This window comes from Odontesthes bonariensis, chromosome 11, assembly GCF_027942865.1.
Source record: "Odontesthes bonariensis isolate fOdoBon6 chromosome 11, fOdoBon6.hap1, whole genome shotgun sequence".
In the NCBI taxonomy this organism is placed as follows: Eukaryota; Metazoa; Chordata; class Actinopteri; order Atheriniformes; family Atherinopsidae; genus Odontesthes; species Odontesthes bonariensis.
This window is the reverse complement of record NC_134516.1, coordinates 25,643,822-25,665,933: the sequence shown is the minus strand read 5'-3', so window position 1 is coordinate 25,665,933 and position 22,112 is coordinate 25,643,822. Positions and strand designations below refer to the sequence as shown.

The 22,112-nt window shown below is 42.5% G+C and overlaps 6 non-coding genes across 6 annotated transcripts; 5 read left to right on the top strand and 1 right to left on the bottom strand.

Moving 5' to 3' along the window:
- Positions 1 to 1,373: 1,373 nt before the first annotated feature.
- On the top strand, positions 1,374 to 1,455 carry trnas-uga (transfer RNA serine (anticodon UGA)). The gene has a single exon. It is a non-coding gene; the product is annotated as a tRNA-Ser (tRNA).
- A 686-nt stretch (positions 1,456 to 2,141) lies between these two features.
- Positions 2,142 to 2,223, top strand: trnas-uga (transfer RNA serine (anticodon UGA)). Its single transcript has one exon. It is a non-coding gene; the product is annotated as a tRNA-Ser (tRNA).
- A 304-nt stretch (positions 2,224 to 2,527) lies between these two features.
- Positions 2,528 to 2,609, top strand: trnas-uga (transfer RNA serine (anticodon UGA)). The gene has a single exon. It is a non-coding gene; the product is annotated as a tRNA-Ser (tRNA).
- Positions 2,610 to 3,299: 690 nt separating this feature from the next.
- Positions 3,300 to 3,381, top strand: trnas-uga (transfer RNA serine (anticodon UGA)). Its single transcript has one exon. It is a non-coding gene; the product is annotated as a tRNA-Ser (tRNA).
- Positions 3,382 to 3,685: 304 nt separating this feature from the next.
- On the top strand, positions 3,686 to 3,767 carry trnas-aga (transfer RNA serine (anticodon AGA)). Its single transcript has one exon. It is a non-coding gene; the product is annotated as a tRNA-Ser (tRNA).
- A 5,094-nt stretch (positions 3,768 to 8,861) lies between these two features.
- On the bottom strand, positions 8,862 to 8,934 carry trnav-aac (transfer RNA valine (anticodon AAC)). Its single transcript has one exon. It is a non-coding gene; the product is annotated as a tRNA-Val (tRNA).
- Between the last annotated feature and the right edge of the window lie 13,178 nt (positions 8,935 to 22,112).

Below are 22,112 nucleotides of genomic sequence, written 5' to 3'. Positions count from 1 at the left end.
ATTGCTGAATGTGCAAATTCTCTTAAATCACTCGTACGGACGATTTAAGAACAAATCTGTGCGTACGAACGCTTCTTGCATGAGGCCCAATGTGAGCTTGTACTTGAGCTCCCCCTACAGGAGAGCAGATAAATACAGATGGGAACAGTGTGCAGAGGTTTCTGTTCAGTGTTCACATGTGTTTGGATCACTGTGCAGTCCACTGCACCAATGACAATGGGGAAACCTGTAATACAATGCAATGAGTATCTTACTCTGAATGTTAACATTGTAATTGTAACTGTAATTTAAAAAAAAAAATTCTTACCTGCAATCCTGTAGAACTTGATGTCACAGAGTCTTCTATGCCCAGGGAAGGAGATGAAGATGCTTGCAAGTCCTTTAATTGCGTTTTTTATTTCACTGCTAAAACAGTACAGGCAATGTGTGGGCGGGCACATTCTTAATAAAAAGTTGCTGCCATGTCCATTTTGGTTGCTTGCTTGCGCTTGACTCAGAGCGCGGATCTCAAACACATGAGAAGCTATACAGAATCATACGCGGCGGACAGCACAGCTTTATGCCAATTACGCACACAGGCTCCACACCTCCACACGCATCGCGTCTGCAATCATAACTCATCAGGGGAAATCACATTTTGCCAATATTTTAGAGACCCCCCAACATTTCCCAAATCATGTTTTCAGGGGGGTCTCTTGTCAGTTTCAGGGGGTCTCGGATCCCCCGAGTCCCCCGTAGTTCGAACACTGCCTAATTGTGATAATTTCAGTGGAGTGGTGAGTGTGATTTGTGCACTACTTACGCATTCAGGAGGTCAGCAATGGTTTGCCACGCTTGCTCCCTTTGTTTTTTAACTGTGGCAGTATTTCCTTTTTGTTTTATTTTCTCCGTCACCTCTTCATATGCTTCCATTAATAATTATTGCTCCGCTGGGGAGAAATGCGCCGCCCTTGTTGCCATGGTGAATCAGTGAATCTATGATCGATCGTGGGGTCTATTTAAGAAAGCCGTGTGCAGCACTTATCCAGGATCGCTTTCAGCTGGCTTAATGAATCCGTGTCTGCTCATCCTGGATTGGCCTTTGTGCAACCAACTAAGCCTGGGCGCCCATGTTTTGGATTCCTTGAACCTGGCTAAGTAATTCATCCTGGATGTCTAAATCCTACTTTTGTGCAACGGGCCCCTGCACAGATTGATCTCTAAAGACACAACTCCTTCCTCTCACATATTTCGAAGACTGACCATTTCTAACAAACAAACAAAAAAGCTTTTTCTTGATCGCCATAACTTAGGTCTCTCTCAGGAGTTGAAGTCCTTCATGAAAATGATGATTTGTAACCGTTGAATGTCAAAGGTGAACACAAGTGTATGTCGTTGTCGTGGCCAAGAGGTTAAGGCGATGGATTTGAAATCCATTGGGGTCTCCCCGCGTAGGTTAGAGTCCTGCCGACAACGATAACATTATTGACTCAGGGTTGCGAAAAGTTAACCTGGAAAGAAGCACAAGTTCCTTGGGCCATTTGATTAAACAAAACAAAGGCCAGATCACATGTTGATCACATGAACTCCTGCACAGATTGATCTCTGAAGACACAGCTTCCTCCTCTGACCCATTTTGAAAGATTGACCATTTCTAACAAACAAACAAAAAAGCTTTTTCTTGATCGCCATAACTTACGTCTGTCTCAGGAGTTGAATTCCTTCATGAAAATGATGATTTGTAACCGTTGAATGTCAAAGATGAACATACATGTATGTCGTGGCCGAGAGGTTAAGGGGATGGATTAGAAATCCATTGGGGTCTCCCCGCGTAGGTTCAAATCCTGCCGACAACGATAACATTATTGACTCAGGGTTGCGAAAAGTTAAGCTGGAAAGAAGCACAAGTTCTTTGACCATTTGATGAAAAAAAAAAACAGAGGGCAGATGTGTCTTTGATCACATGAACTTCTGCACAGATTGATCTCTGAAGACACAGCTCCTTCCTCTGACCCATTTTGAAAGATTGACCATTTCTAACAAACAAACAAAAAAGCTTTTTCTTGATCGCCATAACTTAGGTCTGTCTCAGGAGTTGAATTCCTTCATGAAAATGATGATTTGTAACCGATGAATGTCAAAGGTGAACACAAGTGTATGTCGTTGTCGTGGCCGAGAGGTTAAGGCGATGGATTTGAAATCCATTGGGGTCTCCCCGCGTAGGTTCAGGTCCTGCCGACAATGATAACATTATTGACTCAGGGTTGCGAAAAGTTAACCTGGAAAGAACCACAAGTTCATTAGACTATTTGATGAAACAAAACAGAGGGCAGACGTGTCGTTGATCACATGAACTCTTGCACAGATTGATCTCTGAAGAGACAGCTCCTTCCTCTGACCCATTTTGAAAGATTGACCATTTCTAACAAACAAACAAAAAAGCTTTTTCTTGATCGCCATAACTTAGGTCTGTCTCAGGAGTTGAAGTCCTTCATGAAAATGATGAGTTTTAACCTTTGAATGTCAAAGGTGAACACAAGTGTATGTCGTTGCTGTGGCCGAGAGGTTAAGGCGATGGATTTGAAATCCATTGGGGTCTCCCAGCGTAGGTTCAAATCCTGCCGATAACGATAACATTATTGACTCAGGGTTGCGAAAAGTTAACCTGGAAAGAACCACAAGTTCATTAGACTATTTGATGAAACAAAACAGAGGGCAGACGTGTCGTTGATCACATGAACTCTTGCACAGATTGATCTCTGAAGAGACAGCTCCTTCCTCTGACCCATTTTGAAAGATTGACCATTTCTAACAAACAAACAAAAAAGCTTTTTCTTGATCGCCATAACTTAGGTCTGTCTCAGGAGTGGAAGTCCTTCATGAAAATGATGATTTGTAACCGTTGAATGTCAAAGATGAACATACATGTACGTCGTTGTCGTGGCCGAGAGGGTAAGGTGATGGCTTAGAAATCCATTGGGGTCTCCCCGCGTAGGTTCGAGTCCTGCCGACAACGATAACATTAATGATTCAAGGTTGCTTAAAGTTAACCTGGAAAGAAGCACAAGTTCCTTGGACCATTTGATTCAACAAAACAAATGCCAGATAACATGTTGATCACATGAACTTCTGCACAGATTGATCTCTGAAGACACAGCTCCTTCCTCTGACCCATTTTGAAAGATTGACCATTTCTAACAAAAAAACAAAAAAGCTTTTTCTTGATCGCCATAACTTAGGTCTGTCTCAGGAGTTGAAGTCCTTCATGAAAATGATGAGTTTGAACCTTTGAATGTCAAAGGTGAACACAAGTGTATGTCGTTGCCGTGGCCGAGAGGTTAAGGCGATGGATTTGAAATCCATTGGGGTCTCCCCGCGTAGGTTCAGGTCCTGCCGACAACGATGACTTTACTGACTCAGGGTTGCGAAAAGTTAACCTGGAAAGAACCACAAGTTCCTTAGACTATTTGATGAAACAAAACAGAGGGCAGACGTGTCGTTGATCACATGAACTCTTGCACAGATTGATCTCTGAAGAGACAGCTCCTTCCTCTGACCCATTTTGAAAGATTGACCATTTCTAACAAACAAACAAAAAAGCTTTTTCTTGATCGCCATAACTTAGGTCTGTCTCAGGAGTTGAATTCTTTCATGAAAATGATGATTTGTAACCGTTGAATGTCAAAGATGAACGAACATGTACGTAGTTGTCGTGGCCGAGAGGTTAAGGCGATGGATTAGAAATCCATTTGGGTCTCCCAGCGTAGGTTCGAGTCCTGCCGACAACGATAACATTATTGACTCAGGGTTGCGAAAAGTTAACCTGGAAAGAAGCACAAGTTCCTTAGACTATTTGATGAAACAAAACAGAGGGCAGACGTGTCGTTGATCACATGAACTCTTGCACAGATTGATCTCTGACGATAACACTATTGACTCAGGGTTGCGAAAAGTTAACTTCAGACTTTTGCTGCACAACGCCTCTTGGTGTAAAATGCAGTGAAAGTTCCAGAATACCTGGTCTGGGTTAGCCTCTCGTACCTTTTCTCTCAACTTGACGACAACTCCGGCCTTTCTTCCTACCATGGAAGGTGCACCATCCGTAGCCACACTGACAGCACGACTCCAGTCCACCTCCAGATTGTCAAGGGCCCCGACAAGGCTAACAAACACGTCGTTAGCTGTAGTCGTTTCTGTCATGGGTACCACGGAAACAAACTCCTCCGTGACATTTAAGGCAGCATCCACTCCGCGAATAAATATCGCCAACTGAGCCGTATCAGTCACATCAGTGCTCTCGTCAAGAGCAATGGAGAACGCGACGAAGGATTTAATCTTTTCTTTAAGTTGGCTATGCAAGTCTCTGGAGAGCTCTTCCACTCTCTCGGTCATTGTTGGTCGGGATAAGCTGATGTTCGCAAGAGCTTGTCGATTTTCTGAACACACTAGCTCGGCTGCCTTTATCATGCAGGTCCTCACGAATTCGCCCTCAGAGAAAGGCTTGGAAGCTTTGGCTATCTCCCATGCGATGACATAGCTCGCCTTCACTGCCCATAAACATGAAATAAAATGTTAAGTTAGTATTGAGAATGAGGAGTCGCGGTCGGCCATGTTGGCAGGAGACGCTGTTGGTTGCCAGGGGCAACGCCATCAGAACTTAACGGAGGCGCGCCGAGACAGAAATCCCCATTCGAAAACAGCTGCAGTTAACGTAAAAATAAGAATTTGAGAAGATATACAATTAAAAAGAACCTTCATATGTCTCTCGGCATTTCGAGAAAGCCGCTTGCTGTTTTTGGAGGGATGAGGCTAGCTCGTTTAGCTTTTGTGTCCTACGTTGCCCTGTGTAGTCGTTGTACTTCTCCTGATGGGTCTCGTAATGTCGTCTGATGTTGTACTCCTTTGGCACAGCCACTTGTTGCGAACAAATTAAACACACTGGTTTGCCCCTCACTTCCCAAAAGAAATACTTTTCTTTCCATCTCTCCTGAAAGATTCTACATTCAGAGTCAACCTTCCGCTTTTTAGACAACATCCTTCCTGACTGATGTCGCGCGACTCGTCAGTCAGTACCTTGGACAGTGCACGCGCTGCCCGTCTCTGTTGCAGCGCGTGCACTGGTCTCTGTCCAAGGTACTGAGACCGGCACGAGCGAGAGACAAACTGTTGGATTACGTGAAAATTAATTAAATGAATATTATACTTAAAACCATTAACACTCTGGGGTCTAATGCCCACCGGTGGGCATTTTTGACACATCTCCAAAAACACATCTGTAACTCTGTGAGTTTTTGTCATTCAAACATATAAGTGACACCATTAAAAACCTTGAAACTTCTAGTTTTCAAATATATATATTTTATAAATAAATTATATAGCTGGCCCTTTTTAAAGAGAGTGAACAGAAATCTTTGGATTTTCTGTAGTCGCAGACTGCAGCAGCTTCCTAGGCCACACCCATTGCTATTCACATGTAAAGTACCAGGTGATTGAGTGGCTATTCACAGGTGAGAACACGCCCCATTCAGCCAGCATGTGGGGGAAGGCAGCAATGTCCTGCCAGTGACAGACAATTATCACATGGAGAGTGACAGGGGGGTGGGGGGAATCAGGGGTGTTACACACCCATCTAATTAGTATTCAACGCTCAGAGACACTGGCCCTCATTTATCAAGCCGTCGTAGAAAGCATCGTAGATATGAGCGGAGAACTCGTCGTACGCAGAGGCTCAAGTGAGATTTACAGAACATGCGTACCACACCAATCCCATCGTAAAACAGAGCGGCTGTTGATAAATCCGGCGGCCGAAATCCATCGTAATGATCCTAACCACGCCTTCTACAAAAGGGGGCTGAGAGGCCGCACCTCTAGAGTTTGCGACATGGATAGACGAAAGGCGGCAAAGAAACGCTGCCAACAGCGTCGACAGCTGGGACGGCTGTCAACAGCGTTGGCGATGTAAATCGCAGACCGGACGAGGTATGTATTTTCCCCTACTGTGATGGTCAATAAAATGTGATAAACTCCAGATTAAATTAAATCTAAAATTGAGCGACGTTTTACTTTTTCTCCAGTAAGATCAGGAAGAAGTGGTCCGATATGAAATTGGCCAAAAAAGAAGGTCGCAGCTCTCCGACGCAGCATGTCACAAACGGGGGGGGGGGGGATCCAGGTTTGGATTTGAGTGCCTTGGAGGAGAGGGTGGCTGGCCTGATCGGAGCTACGTCCTCATCAGGCGTGCCAGGGAAACTTGACACTGATGCGCCCATGTCAGAGCTCGAGAATGGTAAGAATGACTGCACACCCAAGACGTTTAAATAACACAGTTGCTTTAATTTTCAACACAAATGAGGTTCCTAATCAAACTAATATTTTTCATTCACAGATGAATCCGAAGTGGCATCCGGGCAACCTGACCCGCGCAACGAATACGCGGCCCCGTCAACAACCGAAGCCTCTGCCTCTGCCCCCCGGTCTGCAGCGTCACACCGGCCAGCCGTGTTAACCACAGAGGTCCTAGAAAGACAAACAGAGATCGTGAAGTGGATGATGGCTTTAACACACACCATGCAATCTATTGACAGTACATTGAAAGACATAAATGAAACACTGAAGTCACAGAATAAATGCTGAAAGAAATCGTTGTTCTCCTTTCTTTTTTCCTTGAATAACAGAATGCTTACCGAAAGTCAGAATCGCTGAATAAGTTCCTCTCTCCTCCTGAGCGCTCTTGGCTGTGCAGGCTGGTGGAAGGGATCTCTGGGTGCGTGGTCCTCTGGATGTACATCTGGAAATGGCACTCCATTTTTTTGGGCAATGTTATGGAGATCCCCGCATGCAATAATAATATTGCATACCTTTTCGGGCGTATAGGGTTCCCCCCGCAGCCGAGAGACAGATCCAGCTTTAGGAGCCCTATACAGCTCTCCACAGTGGCACGCGTGCGCGTATGCGCAGTGTTAAAGCGCCTCTCTTGTTCGGTGTGAGGGTGCACGGTTGAATAATGAGCCATCACTCTTCCAAATACGGAGTTGTACTTGTTTAATTTATTTAATTTGCGTTTATGTTTATATTTATGTTGAAGTCAAATAAAACATGGGCCTTCTTTGAAGTGATAAGTCTGTAATTTTAACCAAGGGATTTGTTGCGACTCCTGAGGCACGCACTAGTGACGCTGCTGTGTTGCAGTCACCGCAAGTCAAAATGGAAAAGTGCGTACACGGCCTCAGACCTGTCGTGGCGATTTCATCTTTCCTGCGCTCACGATGGATTTGATAAATGCCAACCTTTGTGCAGAAAAGAACGTACACACGACCTACGCACGTTTTTCGTCTTACGCAAGTTTGATAAATGAGGGCCACTGCCTGGAGTTACAAAAACTTTTTTAGAGTTTGTGTGAAAACAACAAAACATTTCTGACTGCACTTTTTACTTTTATGCAGCCAACACTTTTGTTTACAAGGTTCAACCTTCAAAAGTCTTGGCTAGATATATTTATAGTGTGTTTTCTTGCACTGTTTGAAGACCTCTAAAACTTGTTTTTTTGTACAGTTGTGTTTCCCCTCAATTGAAATAAAACTTGTTTGTATTACATTCACTTCACTCTCATATTGTTTTTTGTTAGGCTTCTCAGAATACAACCATATGTGTCACTTTTGCATAGATGTTTACAGTTAGTTGAAATACTTGAAAATGTCAAGGTGATGACAACTGCCTCAAAGTCTCTGAAAAGGCCCTAGACTATGTACACACGTAGCCGGGTATTTTTAAAACCGAACGTTTCCCCCCCTCCGTTTATAAAAAAATCTGTATCCACATTACCTCGTTTTCGAAAAAAACACCTTCCACACATAACCGAACATTTGCGTTTTCACCTGTCTTGACAACCCAAATGCATTTGCTGTTTTGCGCAATCTGCCCTCGTCAGCTAAATAATAAAGTGTGCACGCCACTTTTTTGAGCACACGGACAGGTGATCGCATGACAGTGGACTGCCCCTCGATATGAGGACGTCATAATTCCGACAGCGACAGGAGTGAGGACCGGGACATGTGGAAATTGTCACGCCATTCCTCTGGGAGTACGACTTGGGTGTGTAAAATCAAGGCAGTAAACAGCGCCTGCACAATAATAACCACCACAGTTCTCAAGGCATCCATGCTTCTTCAGTAAACAAAGGTCGCACTTTAGACTTTAAAGGAGATCTGTTGTTGTTTTGGCGCATATTGTGACGTTCGAAAACGCAAATCTCCGGTTATCTGTCTACACGCAGCTGCATAAACGGAGTTTTCAAAAATCTTCACTTTGCCCGGAGTTTTTAAAAACATGCCTTTACGATGCGTTTTTATGCGTTTTCATGTGGACGACAGGTCCAGACGTAGAAAAATATATTCGTTTTAGCAGATACCCGGCTACGTGTGGATGGGGCCTTAGACACAAGGGGGTTAAGGATCAAAAAACAAAAGTAGATTTAAATTTGTTGATAATAGTATTATTTATTTAAAAAAAAAAAAAACTTCTCAACCACTGATGTAACCGGGCCGGTTGTGATGTCCATTCGGGCCGGTTCCAGCCCGCGGGCCGTTACCATGGCATCAGTGCCATAGACCAATTCTAACTTGTTTAAAGAGGTAAAATATGTCTCCTTTAATACTCATAAAAGCTGCCATTTTCGCTCAGCAGCTAGGGATTCGCCTAAGTCCGTTTCACACCATAGCATCAGAAAATCCTTTCAAAACCTGCAAAAATGTACTTTACATGTCAAGAATAGCAGATGAGGCTCCCCTCCTATCCATAATTATGAATATGTTGATGTTGCTATCATTAACGTGCAGTCATACATCTTCACACAAGGATGAAATAAATAAAGGAGGAGCAAGTAATGTTTCCGCCCAGTTTCGAACTGAGGACCTTTCGCGTGTTAGGCGAATGTGATAACCACTACACTACGGAAACTGGAACCATGTCTATTCACTAGTGTTCCGGAAGCCAAAGAATGATGTAAGTTTTCCCAAATTTTGTTTCAACAAATTGAGTCAGAAGTGGGATTGTAACACACTCCTGTGGGAGAGCATGGATAAATAGAAGAATCGTAAATGAATATGCAAGAAGAAACCAAAAAAGATTCAACTATCAACACAGAGGTGTGATGTCACATACCATAGATCCTCTCATCTGGAATCGTGCACTCTGGTGTCATTTCACAACTGACTAGCCTACTCAACTCATCTTCTTTCCAGAACACAACCATGACAGCACACACCTGAAGTTTCCACCGAGATTTCAACTCAGATCACTGGATTCAGAGTCCAGAGTGCTGACCTTTACACCATGGAACCCCTTCCACAGTCAATTTACGCTCTCAGTCATGCAAATGCTTGACAATTCGCTGGTCAATGGTTAGAATCCGCCTGTTAAGCGGAGGAACAGGATTCGATTCCTTGACGGAAGGTTGCCATGTGATTGCTGCTGCTTGTGCTTTTTTGTTTGTTTGTGTTTGTGTGTTTGTTCTCTGCTTGTCTGCTTACAGGTGCTCCTGGTGCCTCTAAGGCTGGATTCCCCACAAAAGCCTTGGATTGTCTTCAGTTTTGTTTTTACAGGTGTAGCAGCTGGTTGTCTGATTTTTCATTGTTTTCTATGTTTGTCTCTTCATATTTCTGTTCCTTTTTTTCCCTTCTTCGCTCTCCCTCTCTCTCTCTGTCCCCCGGTCCGGTTTGGCACTATCACACTATCACATCATGTTAAGTATTGTAACAAAAATAAATAAATAAATAAGGAGTTGATGGGCATCAAGGGGAGCTTTACATTCATAAAGCAACCCTTGGTATAGCAAATGTGTTTGCCATAAACGGTATTCAGATTACAATTCTGCTGCCATAATGCTGGACAGGACAAGGGGTTTAAAAAAAAAAAAAAGAAGTGAGTGCTCATCAAACACAGCTCCAAAGCAGTCCCCAGGTCAGAGCCAGCCTTCTTTAGCAGTTTGCTCAGTTTCTTTGAGTCGCTGGCTCTGATGCTGCTGCCACAGCAGATGGTGCTGAAGAAAGATGCACTCTGCACCACAGACTTATAAGAGATATGCAACAGGTAAACTCCCAGGTGTTCCTCAGCCACCTCTTCTCCTGGGATGGAGACGCTGTTTGGCTTAGTGGTGCTCCTCCTAAAATCAGCAGCTGAGGTGATTATTCCCACACCAGGCCACACAGTGGCTGACCACCTCCCTGCCTCTTGTCCTTCCTTCCCTGGTTACCTGTCAGATTTAAAAAAAAAACTGACATTATTCTGTCTTGGGAAACACTGCTGGTGGAAAACATGATACTGGCTGCTGAAAAACTGGCAGAAGTGGACCTTCCAACGTGACAGTGACAGGAAGTAATCAGCTGAAGTCGTCCAGAGATTAACAGAGAACACAAATCAACATTCTGGAATCCGGACTTCACTTCCATCCAGAATCTGTGGTTGGAACCACAGACCAGAAGAGACAGAACAGAAGCCTTCACAAAGCTGTGATGTCATCACTGTAGTGACATCACAAGTGATGTCATCTCTGATCTTGTTTGACATCACAAAGTTTCTACAGGCCAGACATTTTCACTGCTTTTTCACAGCTGGTCAGGAGTTTATCTGAAGAAACACGTCCAGGTTCTGAAGCAGATTTGAAAGTCACAGCAAACGGTTTTCACATCGCCTAAAAAACACTTAATTACTATCTTAAATAATCATTTTAACAAGCACTTAGAAACAACGCTTACTGTTTCCCTTCCTTAAGAACGGCTTCTTGACAGCCACCCTTCCATGGAGCCCATCTCTGATGAGGCTCGGGCCAACAGCCGATGGATCAGCTGAAGGTCCAGATGCATCTCTCAGCTCCTGTGTCAGGTCTTTGCTGGATTTTTTCCTCTTTCTTAAGGACATCACTTTCAGATATTGCTCATCTTCTGTAGATAGTTTTTTAGGTCTGACACTTCTTCTTTTGTCCTCCACTTGTCCAGTTTCCTCAGATGTTTTAAGGACACACTGCAGAGCAAGACGCTGGAGCAGATTCTGGCAGGCGCTGCCGCTCAGAACTGTGACAGCGACACAAAGGAAGCTCATTTAGAAACACTTCCTGGGACGTCTGAGGAGAGCCCATCTGCACCTGTGCAAAACGTGGCAAAGAAAGCCCTCAAAGTGTGCCCCGTTTGCTCTAAAGCATTTGATTGTGTCAGAACACTGAACAGACACACACAGTGCCACACGGACGATCGGCCCTATCACTGCATCCACTGCAACAAGCATTTTAAACACATGCACGGCTGAAAAGACACCAGATTTACGCCATTTGCCAGAAGAAGAGCACCCGTTTCTTTTGGAGAAAAGAGTCAAGAGCAGAAGTGAGCGGCACCGACCACCAACAGGGGTCGTCGCTGAAGATACCCGTGTGGTGCTCAAACTGCGGCAAACACTTCCAGTACGCGTCCGCCCTGAAGGAGCACCAGGAGAACCTCGTGGAAATGAGGGACCTCATGAAATGTGACGACTGCGGGAAGGAATTCAAGAGCATGACGATGCTCAACGTGCACCAGAGGATTCACGAGCCGCTGTACTGAGTTACATTCATCAGCCGCTTCAGTCAGATTGCCAAACACCTTATTGTCCTTTATGAAACACTTAGGTTGATCTGGTGATAAGGCTTATTCACCATTACATTATTTAGGATGTTCCATGTGCGCTTCATATTATTTTGATTTATTTGTAACATTTTATCATAATGTTGCTTCTTTAATTGCCTCAACATGTTGGTCAGCCTGTTTTTGTACATCTCAGCGTTTTTCAGCAACCTCTGTTCTAGTTTTGATGAAGTCTCCATAAAGTTTATTTTTCTTCTCACATGCATTTTTTAATGCCTTTGTTATCCGAGGTTTCTCAGCATAACTATGCTTATGTGAACATAAAACTGTTGGACAGTGTTTATCATAGAGAGATAAATAACAGTTGAAGAATGAATTGTCTGCAGTGTTTACTTCATCTGTATGAAACTCATTCCACTCTTGTTTTAAAGCTCATTTCTGAAGCATTAATTGCTTTAACAGTCCTTACCCTTTCATATCTACGCTTTTCTGTTTTCTTCCTCTGTAGCTGATCATTAAATGTTGCAAATACAGCTAAATGATCACTTACATCACTTATTACCAAACCACTATTTATACCAGTGTCCAAGGAATGTGTAAAAATGTTGTCAGTTAATGTTGCACTATCTGTGGCTCCTCTGCTCGGCTTTGTGATCAGTGGATACAAGCCTCTACCGTATAACGCAGCCAAGAAATCACAAGTTTGTTTAGGAGTATGTACCTTTAAGAGGTCCATGTTGAAATCACCACAGATCACAAGTGTTTTATTATCTGCTATAATTGTCTGTTTCAACGCTTCAGGCTTGTGCCTCTTGTTTAAAACTTAATAACAATTGCAGGCTTGGATTTGTTCTCCTTTCATGCAAAAGTGCAGCAAGCTGATTTCTGTTGATTTTCAAGATGAATGTTCTTACTTGCCTTGAAGTGAACCACTTGTTCATTTACATCCTCCACTCAACCTGATAGCCATTAAATACTGTGTCTTCTGAGCTGGTTTGGTGGTTCAACAACAAAACAAATGTAATGAAGTTTTAAAACTGCAGCGAAAGAGATGGAATAAATGGAGATCTGACACATTACGAACTACAGGACAGTTAGGATTATCTGTTGTTTGCATGGAGATAAAACAGGTTTTAAAGGTGTTGCAGCTAACATTCAGAAACACTTGGTGTAACTCCAGAGCACCAGAGCCTCTGACCAAAAGAGAAACTAATATAAACTTATTTACTTGAAGAACTTCAGCAGCTCATAAGGCACTTTATCTGGAGAGTGGGTGGCTCTGGTCTTATCTGGCTCTTTGCTAGAGGCCTTTTAGGCCAGAGGATGTGAGCTCTTAGGATTACCATGACCTGGATGAGTGAGAATCTTCATCAACATGCTGTGTGTGCTGATGCTAACTGTAAAGATGTGAAGCTCAGACAGGAGAGCTGCTTGTTGTATGAGGACACAGTGTGTGTCTTATATGGAGGTGGAAGCCTGGCTCAAATGTAGAAATCATTTCTTTGTATGTTACTGATTTAAATGTGTCCTCTCAGTGGCTGTGAAGTACTGTCAGTAATACTGAGCGGGACTCTGCATTGATGGAGATGTGTCTCCCTCTGGTGGCGAATAGAGGAACTGCACGATGTCAGTTTGATGAAGCGTTCAACTAAAGGAGGAAGTGAAAGTCTTCCAGTGGTTCCTGCAGAATCCTGACTCACTGGATGGTTTCCTGCCATGAAAAAGCTCCGTCTGCAGAAGACGAGCAGAACGGAGCCAGCGGGCCTGATGCTGCAGATGTGCTGAACACCACAGATGCAATGGTTGGGACAAAGATGGTTGGAGAGAAGACACAGAGGAGTGAAGGCCAGCTGTAGAAAGAAAAGCACCTCCAGATCTGCTGTCTGATGCTGATATCAGTGAAAATGGGCTTCTTCTTCTCCTGTCTGATGATGTGCTCAGTAATTTCAGTGATACATCCCTCAGGTTCAGCCTTGGTTGGTCTGGTGAACACCTTTACTTTCTCTCACAGCCTGCTGTGTTTTTCACTGACTGATTCCATCTGAGTTATGAAGGCAAAACAGGAAACTATGAAAAGATGAGAAAAACATCTGGATTGGACTGATGTGTGTGTGTCCCGTTACTTTAGAAAGCCTGAACTTATAAAGGCTCCTATGGTGACGATGTATTCTGATAGTGTTGTATGAGTTTTATAAACTCTGAGGTGTCAAACAGAAGCTGTGAACATTACAAGTGTCGCTGCTGCCTCCAGAACCACTTCCGCTACACCGGCTTCAGGAGCCAGTAGGAACTTTGTCCGTCTCTCATTCGATTTTAAAGTGTAGATAGTGAGACCGTGCCTCTCCGAAGCGCAGATGGCGTGACCATAGTGAAATAAAGAGACTTCTTTTAGAGATCCCAAGGTCGAGATCTAAACAGTGGGGTGATCGTTCCTTTGCCATAGACTGTGGAACAAACTGCCCCCTGGCATCCGCACCATCACTGATCTCGGCCTTTTTTAAATCGAAGTTTAAGACCCACCTTTTTAGACTGGCGTTCGAACTCTGATTAGGGCCACTATGCATCCATTCTATCTGCTCTTTTTTAATTATAGTAATTTTACACAAAGTTTATTCAATCCATTTTATTGCACTTGTGGAAGGCTTTTAATGCCCTGCAGCACTTTCAGCACTTTTACAATTTCTGAATGGTGTTTTATGTTTTGTTTTATGTATTGTTGTTTTTATCCTGTTGTAAAGTACTTTGAGTACCAGTTGGCTATTGTAAAGGGCTATATAAATAAAGTTTGATTGGTTGATTGATTGTTTGATTGGTTGATTGATTGATTGATTGATTGATTGATTGATTGTATTGTCTATGCCCCGTTCTCTCCCGTTATATGGATATCTAATACTCTTCCGAAGGATGCCGACTTTCACCAAACTGTTATCGGTGAGTAGATGAACGTATTCTATGCCAGAAATAAGGTCCAGGTTTAAAAAAAAAAAAACTTCCCCTTTAATGCAAAACAATCAGTCAGAAACTGGAGTTGGAGGAACCCATGAAATGTAGATCAGGGCCTATTACACACTAAATACTGCAAGTCCTGCAAAACAGTTTTTATACACACTTTAATATTTACAAATCACACAAACACCAAAGAACCATTCAGGGTCATATAAGCAAGCAACAAGTGTCCATCAGAATGCAATATATATGAGCTCCAACTCAGTGGGCCAGAATTACAAAGAGATGAGCAGAGAATCCACTAAAGTGTTGCACATTCCAGGACTTCACTCCACATCAGAACACCCACGGAAGATGGGGAGCTATAACCAGGTCAGAACCAGCCTGTCAGTGAAATGTGGTAAATGTTAAGACCAGACTTTGAACTGCTGTTCAAGTTTACCTGTTGTTTCCTTCATTCATTTTCTCCTTATTTTGATCTTTTTTCCAGAACTACTTGGTCGAAAGGTGTAAAACATTAAAAGTACCGGGTTAAAGTTAGAAAAACATCATGTTTAGGTAATAAAATACACTTTTGGGGCAAAAACTTGGCCAACAAGACCAGGAGCTCCTGCCTTGTTGGGTTATTGGTTTCCCCATTTCCCGCGGTGCCTTAGACATTCTCTGGTTGCGTGCGCACATTCTGCGCATACGTGCATGAAGGCTGTATTAGCGTTCCCATGATCCTCAGCGACAGTTACCATGGGGAAAGATGAAACAGACCGGTCCTCGCACCAAAAGTGGAAGCTACAGAAAGTTCCACGGTATGGTCCAGAGCACGTTATAATGGCCTCACTCCAGCCATACATCCATATAATCAATGATATGTTCATGAATGGAGAGACACATCATGATATCTCACAGAAATGGCAAGAAATGGGTGTCCAGCGGGGATGCTCTAAGAGCAGTGTCCGGAGACTGCTTGCAAAAAACAGCCTTCTTGGAGCGGCCATCCTACCCATAGACACCCATAAAGTATTCAACATGCCACAGCACTGTGCGGCGTATTCCTGTGCAAATCGGCAGACGATTGCGAACAGGGTAGGGGGATTACTTTTCACAAGTAAGATTCAACATTATTATTGGTTGTATTTTGTGAATAAAATATTATTGTACTGTACTTATGTCCGCCAGCGAAATCGTAGCCAGCAAACATTAAGCTAAGCTATGGTTATAGCCGGTGTTCACCCGGCTATTAGGCCAACGGAGACTTTATAAATCATAAATTCCATAACACAGGCTTAGATTAAAACTGACACAAGAATGCTATTGTAGAAATAATGCAAATGTTGGTGGTATAACATTGACCAGCAAATTTTACAGCTGACACAGGCTGTATTGTTCACATGTAATTCTTTTATCCTAACAAGAGTAAGATACCTCTCATGTCTCACACCCACCCCACTTACTTAAAAATACAGACAACACAACATCTGACTGTAGAATAGTTTGCAAACAAGCTTACTAACACTTTCAGCAGCTTTGGTTTATTATCAACAGTTTGTTGACCCTAACCCTCTTAAGAAATGTGAAGGCAGAAGAAGGAAGAAAATAAGCTTGACCTCCTTTTTAAAATGTTTTTGTGTTGACTTTGTCGAATCTCACGTTTATATTTTGAAGGTTTCCCAAAGACAAAGATATGAGGAAGAAGTAGGAAGTTGTAATTTAGATTTTTTGTCGTAAAGTGGGTGTTACTGACGTCATCCTCGTGCTACTACCACAGACAGCCCACAGACCTGCTGCCTATTTATTCATTCGGCTAAAATTCAAAATGACAGTAACCCGGATTTTTTTAAGTAAGCAACGCACCTCCACGTTATCGTATGTATTATATTTTATATATCGTATGTCTTTTGCAAAATAACCTATTTTACATCACATATGTTACCAGGATATATTACTGTTAAGCCTACTATGAATATTAAAATACGCTGAATCATGTGTCTCGTATCATGCCTACATATATGAATTTTGCAGAAACAAAACCCCCGTGAAAATCAGTTTTGTATTCAAGCGAGTTATGATTGATGAGCTGACACTTCATTGCACCAGCCAGCCAGATTGCACTGAGTGGAGCGGATGACCGGGAAACCAATAACCCAAGAACGTAAATTAGATTTATTATTTCGTTTTAGTTTCCCTGTTTATTAAATGTTCTGTTTTGTGTTGGAAAAAGGGAGAACAAACACCAATTCCCTTTTTTTGGTCATACAGAAAAACGGGAAAACAAAATATGGATTCGTTATTTAGTTTTTCGTTTGCCAGATTCAATGGAATAGTTGAATGATCGGATGATACACAGACCGAGCAGCCTGAAGACCTTTGATCCTGCGACAGCCAATCAGAGCAGCCTGAAGACCTTTGATCCTGCGACAGCCAATCAGAGCAGTCGGAAGATGTTTGATCCTGCGACAGCCAATCAGAGCAGCCTGAAGACCTTTGATTCTGCGACAGCCAATAACATGATGACGTGATTAGTAAACTGAAAATATTTTCTTGTTTGGTTCATAATTGTTAATGGTTTCTTTTAGTGGTTATTTTGTTAGTTAGTTAGTTAAGTTAGTTATAGTTATGAAAGGGAATGTTTGAATTGCTACCAGTGTGTGTGCGTGTTATATAGTTCTGTTAAGAATGTGTTTTGAATAAAGTGTTTGTAGTTGTTTGTACTATTTTGTTTACTGGGTACTCCTTTGGTTCCTGAGTTGTGCGTTTGGGTTCAAGTGCTAGTTCTATTAGATAAACACATGCCACACAGACATGAGTTGTTTTGTTTTAACACATTCAAACCATTAAAATGGTACTCCACTTTGTCCGCACACCTGCAACATTTTGGCTCCAAAGGAGCAAAATGCAAGGTCACATTACAGGGTCTGACATGTTCACTCTTAACTGTAGGCTATGTCAGGGTGTATTTTACTGTAATCTACAGCAATCCTGACATGGGCCCAACAGTGAGGAGGACCACCACATTGTCCAGATTGAACAATCTAGACACCAAACTGCTGAGCACCTTGTATTGAGAGCCCGCTGGGACCTGCACTGAGGCAGACAGGAAGAGGCTTCAGTGGTAATCAAAGCAGTAGTAGTATTAGCTAAACGAAGGAACAACATGAATAAGAAAAATCTGTGGAACTCTGTTATTTTATGTCAGGGACACTTTGTTTTTTCATATTCTTATTCCCAATCATACAAGGCTGTAAGACAAACATAATATATCCCTGGAATAGGGGTGAAGCTTGTCCGCTGACATGTATACATACACAACTGCCATGAGCAAAGAGCAAAAGTTGGGGTAGTTTCGCGTATTACATGGTAAGTGTCGCGGCGAGTTATGCTGTAAGACTGGTGAAGGTGGGAATTGGCCAGGAGTTAGGCTACACTGGAAGTCCGAGCAAAGTAGGAAATAAGTGAACGGAATGTACACTCTAATACACAGTCAGTATTGTGAAGTGTTACCTAAAGTCCTCTGTCATTGTACAGAGACGCTATGATTTGCTTGTACAGCACCTAAAAAAAAAACCTCACTGTTGTCTATATTCATAGACACACCCAGCCTCGCTTTCAATATAACACAGGCACTCACATTCTATAATTGCCATCAGCAAATTATATGAAAATAATATAAAACATCTTTTAAGAAGAAAAAACAAGACGGTTGTTGCTCTCGTTTATTTAGTTTTAAGGTTAGTAGATGTGCAATGTTCAGCTGTCAGAAATGAAAGGCTAGCCTAATCTTTTGTCATATTTGGCTGTGATCACTTTTTTGTAGCCTATCATAATTTATATAGGCTATGACGTTCTCCCAAACAACCAGCTGTTGTAGTTTCACTTAACTAAAATAAATGCAGTCTACTACCTACAATGGGTGTATAAAAAGCGGAAAATATGTTTGACATTAAATTAGCACGCTACTTTTATTTTGGCGTTACTTCCGTTTCCGGTCTGCCCGCCGTCATGTTCGAATGTAAGACACGAAAAATGAAAAAAGTAATTTCCAAAAACAAATTTTGTCCATTATTTTGATTTTGGTTTTTGGTTTTTTTAGGAAGACAGAAAAATCCGTTTTTGGTTTAAAACAAAAAAGTGGAAAAAGGACAGCTATTTCCGTTTTTTCATTTTTTTGTTTTGACAGAAAAACGGATTATACTTTGGTACCCGGACCCGACAGCCAATCAGAGTAGCCTGAAGACCTTTGATCCTGCGACAGCCAATAAGGGCAGCCTGAAGACCTTTGATCCTGCGACAACCAATAAGGGCAGCCTGAAGACCTTTGATCCTGCGACAACCAATCAGAGCAGCCTGAAGACCTTTGATCCTGCGACAGCCAATAAGGGCAGCCTGAAGACCTTTGATCCTGCGACAACCAATCAGAGCAGCCTGAAGACCTTTAATCCTGCGACAGCCAATCAGAGCAGCCTGAAGATGTTTGATCCTGCAAAAGCCAATCAGAGCAGCCTGAAGACCTTTGATCCTGCAACAGCCAATCAGAGCAGCCTGAATATGTTTGATCCTGCGACAGCCAATCAGAGCAGCCTGAAGAACTTTGATCCTGCGACAGCCAATCAGAGCAGCCTGAAGACCTTTGATCCTGCGACAGCCAATCAGAGCAGCCTGAAGACCTTTGATCCTGCGACAGCCAATCAGAGCAGCCTGAAGACGTTTGATTCTGCAACAGCCAATCAGAGTAGCCTGAAGACGTTCGATCCTGCGACAGCCAATCAGAGCAGCCTGAAGACCTTTGATCCTGCGACAGCCAATCAGAGCAGCCTGAAGACGTTCGATCCTGCGACAGCCAATCAGAGCAGCCTGAAGACGTTTGATTCTGCAACAGCCAATCACATGATGACGTGATTAGTTAACTGAAAATATTTTCTTTTTTGGTTCATAATTGTTAATGGTTTCTTTTTGTGGTTATTCTGTTAGTTAGTTAGTTAAGTTAGTTATAGTTATGAAAGGGAATGTTTGAATTGCTACCAGTGTGTGTGCGTGTTATATAGTTCTGTTGAGAATGTGTTTTGTATAAAGTGTTTTTTGTTGTTTGTACTATTTTGTTTACTGGGTACTCCTTTGGTTCCTGAGTTGTGCGTTTGGGTTCAAGTGCTAGTTCTATTAGTTAAACACATGCCACACAGACATGAGTTGTTTTGTTTTAACACATTCAAACCATTAAAATGGTACTCCACTTTGTCCGCACACCTGCAACATTTTGGCTCCAAAGGAGCAAAATGCAAGGTCACATTACAGGGTCTGACATGTTCACTCTTAACTGTAGGCTATGTCAGGGTGTATTTTACTGTAATCTCCAGCAATCCTGACATGGGCCCAACAGTGAGGAGGACCACCACATTGTCCAGATTGAACAATCTACACACCAAACTGCTGAGCACCTTGTATTGAGAGCCCGCTGGGACCTGCACTGAGGCAGACAGGAAGAGGCTTCAGTGGGTAATCAAAGCAGTAGTAGTATTAGCTAAACGAAGGAACAACATGAATAAGAAAAATCTGTGGAACTCTGTTATTTTATGTCAGGGACACTTTGTTTTTTCATATTCTTATTCCCAATCATACAAGGCTGTAAGACAAACATAATATATCCCTGGAATAGGGGTGAAGCTTGTCCGCTGACATGTATACATACACAACCGCCATGAGCAAAGAGCAAAAGTTGGGGTAGTTTCGCGTATTACATGGTAAGTGTCGCGGCGAGTTATGCTGTAAGACTGGTGAAGGTGGGAATTGGCCAGGAGTTAGGCTACACTGGAAGTCCGAGCAAAGTAGGAAATAAGTGAACGGAATGTACACTCTAATACACAGTCAGTATTGTGAAGTGTTACCTAAAGGCCTCTGTCATTGTACAGAGACGCTATGATTTGCTTGTACAGCACCTAAAAAAAAAACCTCACTGTTGTCTATATTCATAGACACACCCAGCCTCGTTTTCAATATAACACAAGCACTCACATTCTATAATTGCCATCAGCAAATTATATGAAAATAATATAAAACATCTTTTAAGAAGAAAAAACAAGACGGTTGTTGCTCTCGTTTATTTTGTTTTAAGGTTAGTAGATGTGCAATGTTCAGCTGTCAGAAATGAAAGGCTAGCCTAATCTTTTGTCATATTTGGCTGTGATCACTTTTTTGTAGCCTATCATAATTTATATAGGCTATGACGTTCTCCCAAACAACCAGCTGTTGTAGTTTCACTTAACTAAAATAAATGCAGTCTACTACCTACAATGGGTGTATAAAAAGCGGAAAATATGTTTGACATTAAATTAGCACGCTACTTTTATTTTGGCGTTACTTCCGCTTCCGGTCTGCCCGCCGTCATGTTCGAATGTAAGACACGAAAAATGAAAAAAGTAATTTCCAAAAACAAATTTTGTCCATTATTTTGATTTTTGGTTTTTTTAGGAAGACAGAAAAATCTGTTTTTGGTTTAAAACAAAAAAGTGGAAAAAGGACAGCTATTTCCGTTTTTTCATTTTTTCGTTTTGACAGAAAAACGGATTATACTTTGGTACCCGGACCCGACAGCCAATCAGAGTAGCCTGAAGACCTTTGATCCTGCGACAGCCAATAAGGGCAGCCTGAAGACCTTTGATCCTGCGACAGCCAATCAGAGCAGCCTGAAGACATTTGATCCTGCGACAGCAAATCAGAGCAGCCTGAAGACGTTAGATCCTGCGACAGCAAATAAGAGCAGCCTGAAGACCTTTGATCCTGCGACAACCAATCAGAGCAGCCTGAAGACCTTTAATCCTGCGACAGCCAATCAGAGCAGCCTGAAGATGTTTGATCCTGCAACAGCCAATCAGAGCAGCCTGAAGACCTTTGATCCTGCAACAGCCAATCAGAGCAGCCTTAATATGTTTGATCCTGCGACAGCCAATCAGAGCCGCCTGAAGACCTTTGATCCTGCGACAGCCAATCAGAGCAGCCTGAAGACCTTTGATCCTGCGACAGCCAATCAGAGCAGCCTGAAGACGTTTGATTCTGCAACCGCCAATCAGAGTAGCCTGAAGACGTTCGATCCTGCGACAGCCAATCAGAGCAGCCTGAAGACGTTTGATTCTGCAACAGCCAATCACATGATGACGTGATTAGTTAAATGAAAATATTTTCTTTTTTGGTTCATAATTGTTAATGGTTTCTTTTTGTGGTTATTCTGTTAGTTAGTTAGTTAAGTTAGTTATAGTTATGAAAGGGAATGTTTGAATTGCTACCAGTGTGTGTGCGTGTTATATAGTTCTGTTGAGAATGTGTTTTGTATAAAGTGTTTTTTGTAGTTTGTACTATTTTGTTTACTGGGTACTCCTTTGGTTCCTGAGTTGTGCGTTTGGGTTCAAGTGCTAGTTCTATTAGTTAAACACATGCCACACAGACATGAGTTGTTTTGTTTTAACACATTCAAACCATTAAAATGGTACTCCACTTTGTCTGCACACCTGCAACATTTTGGTTTCAAAGGAGCAAAATGCAAGGTCACATTACAGGGTCTGACATGTTCACTCTTAACTGTAGGCTATGTCAGGG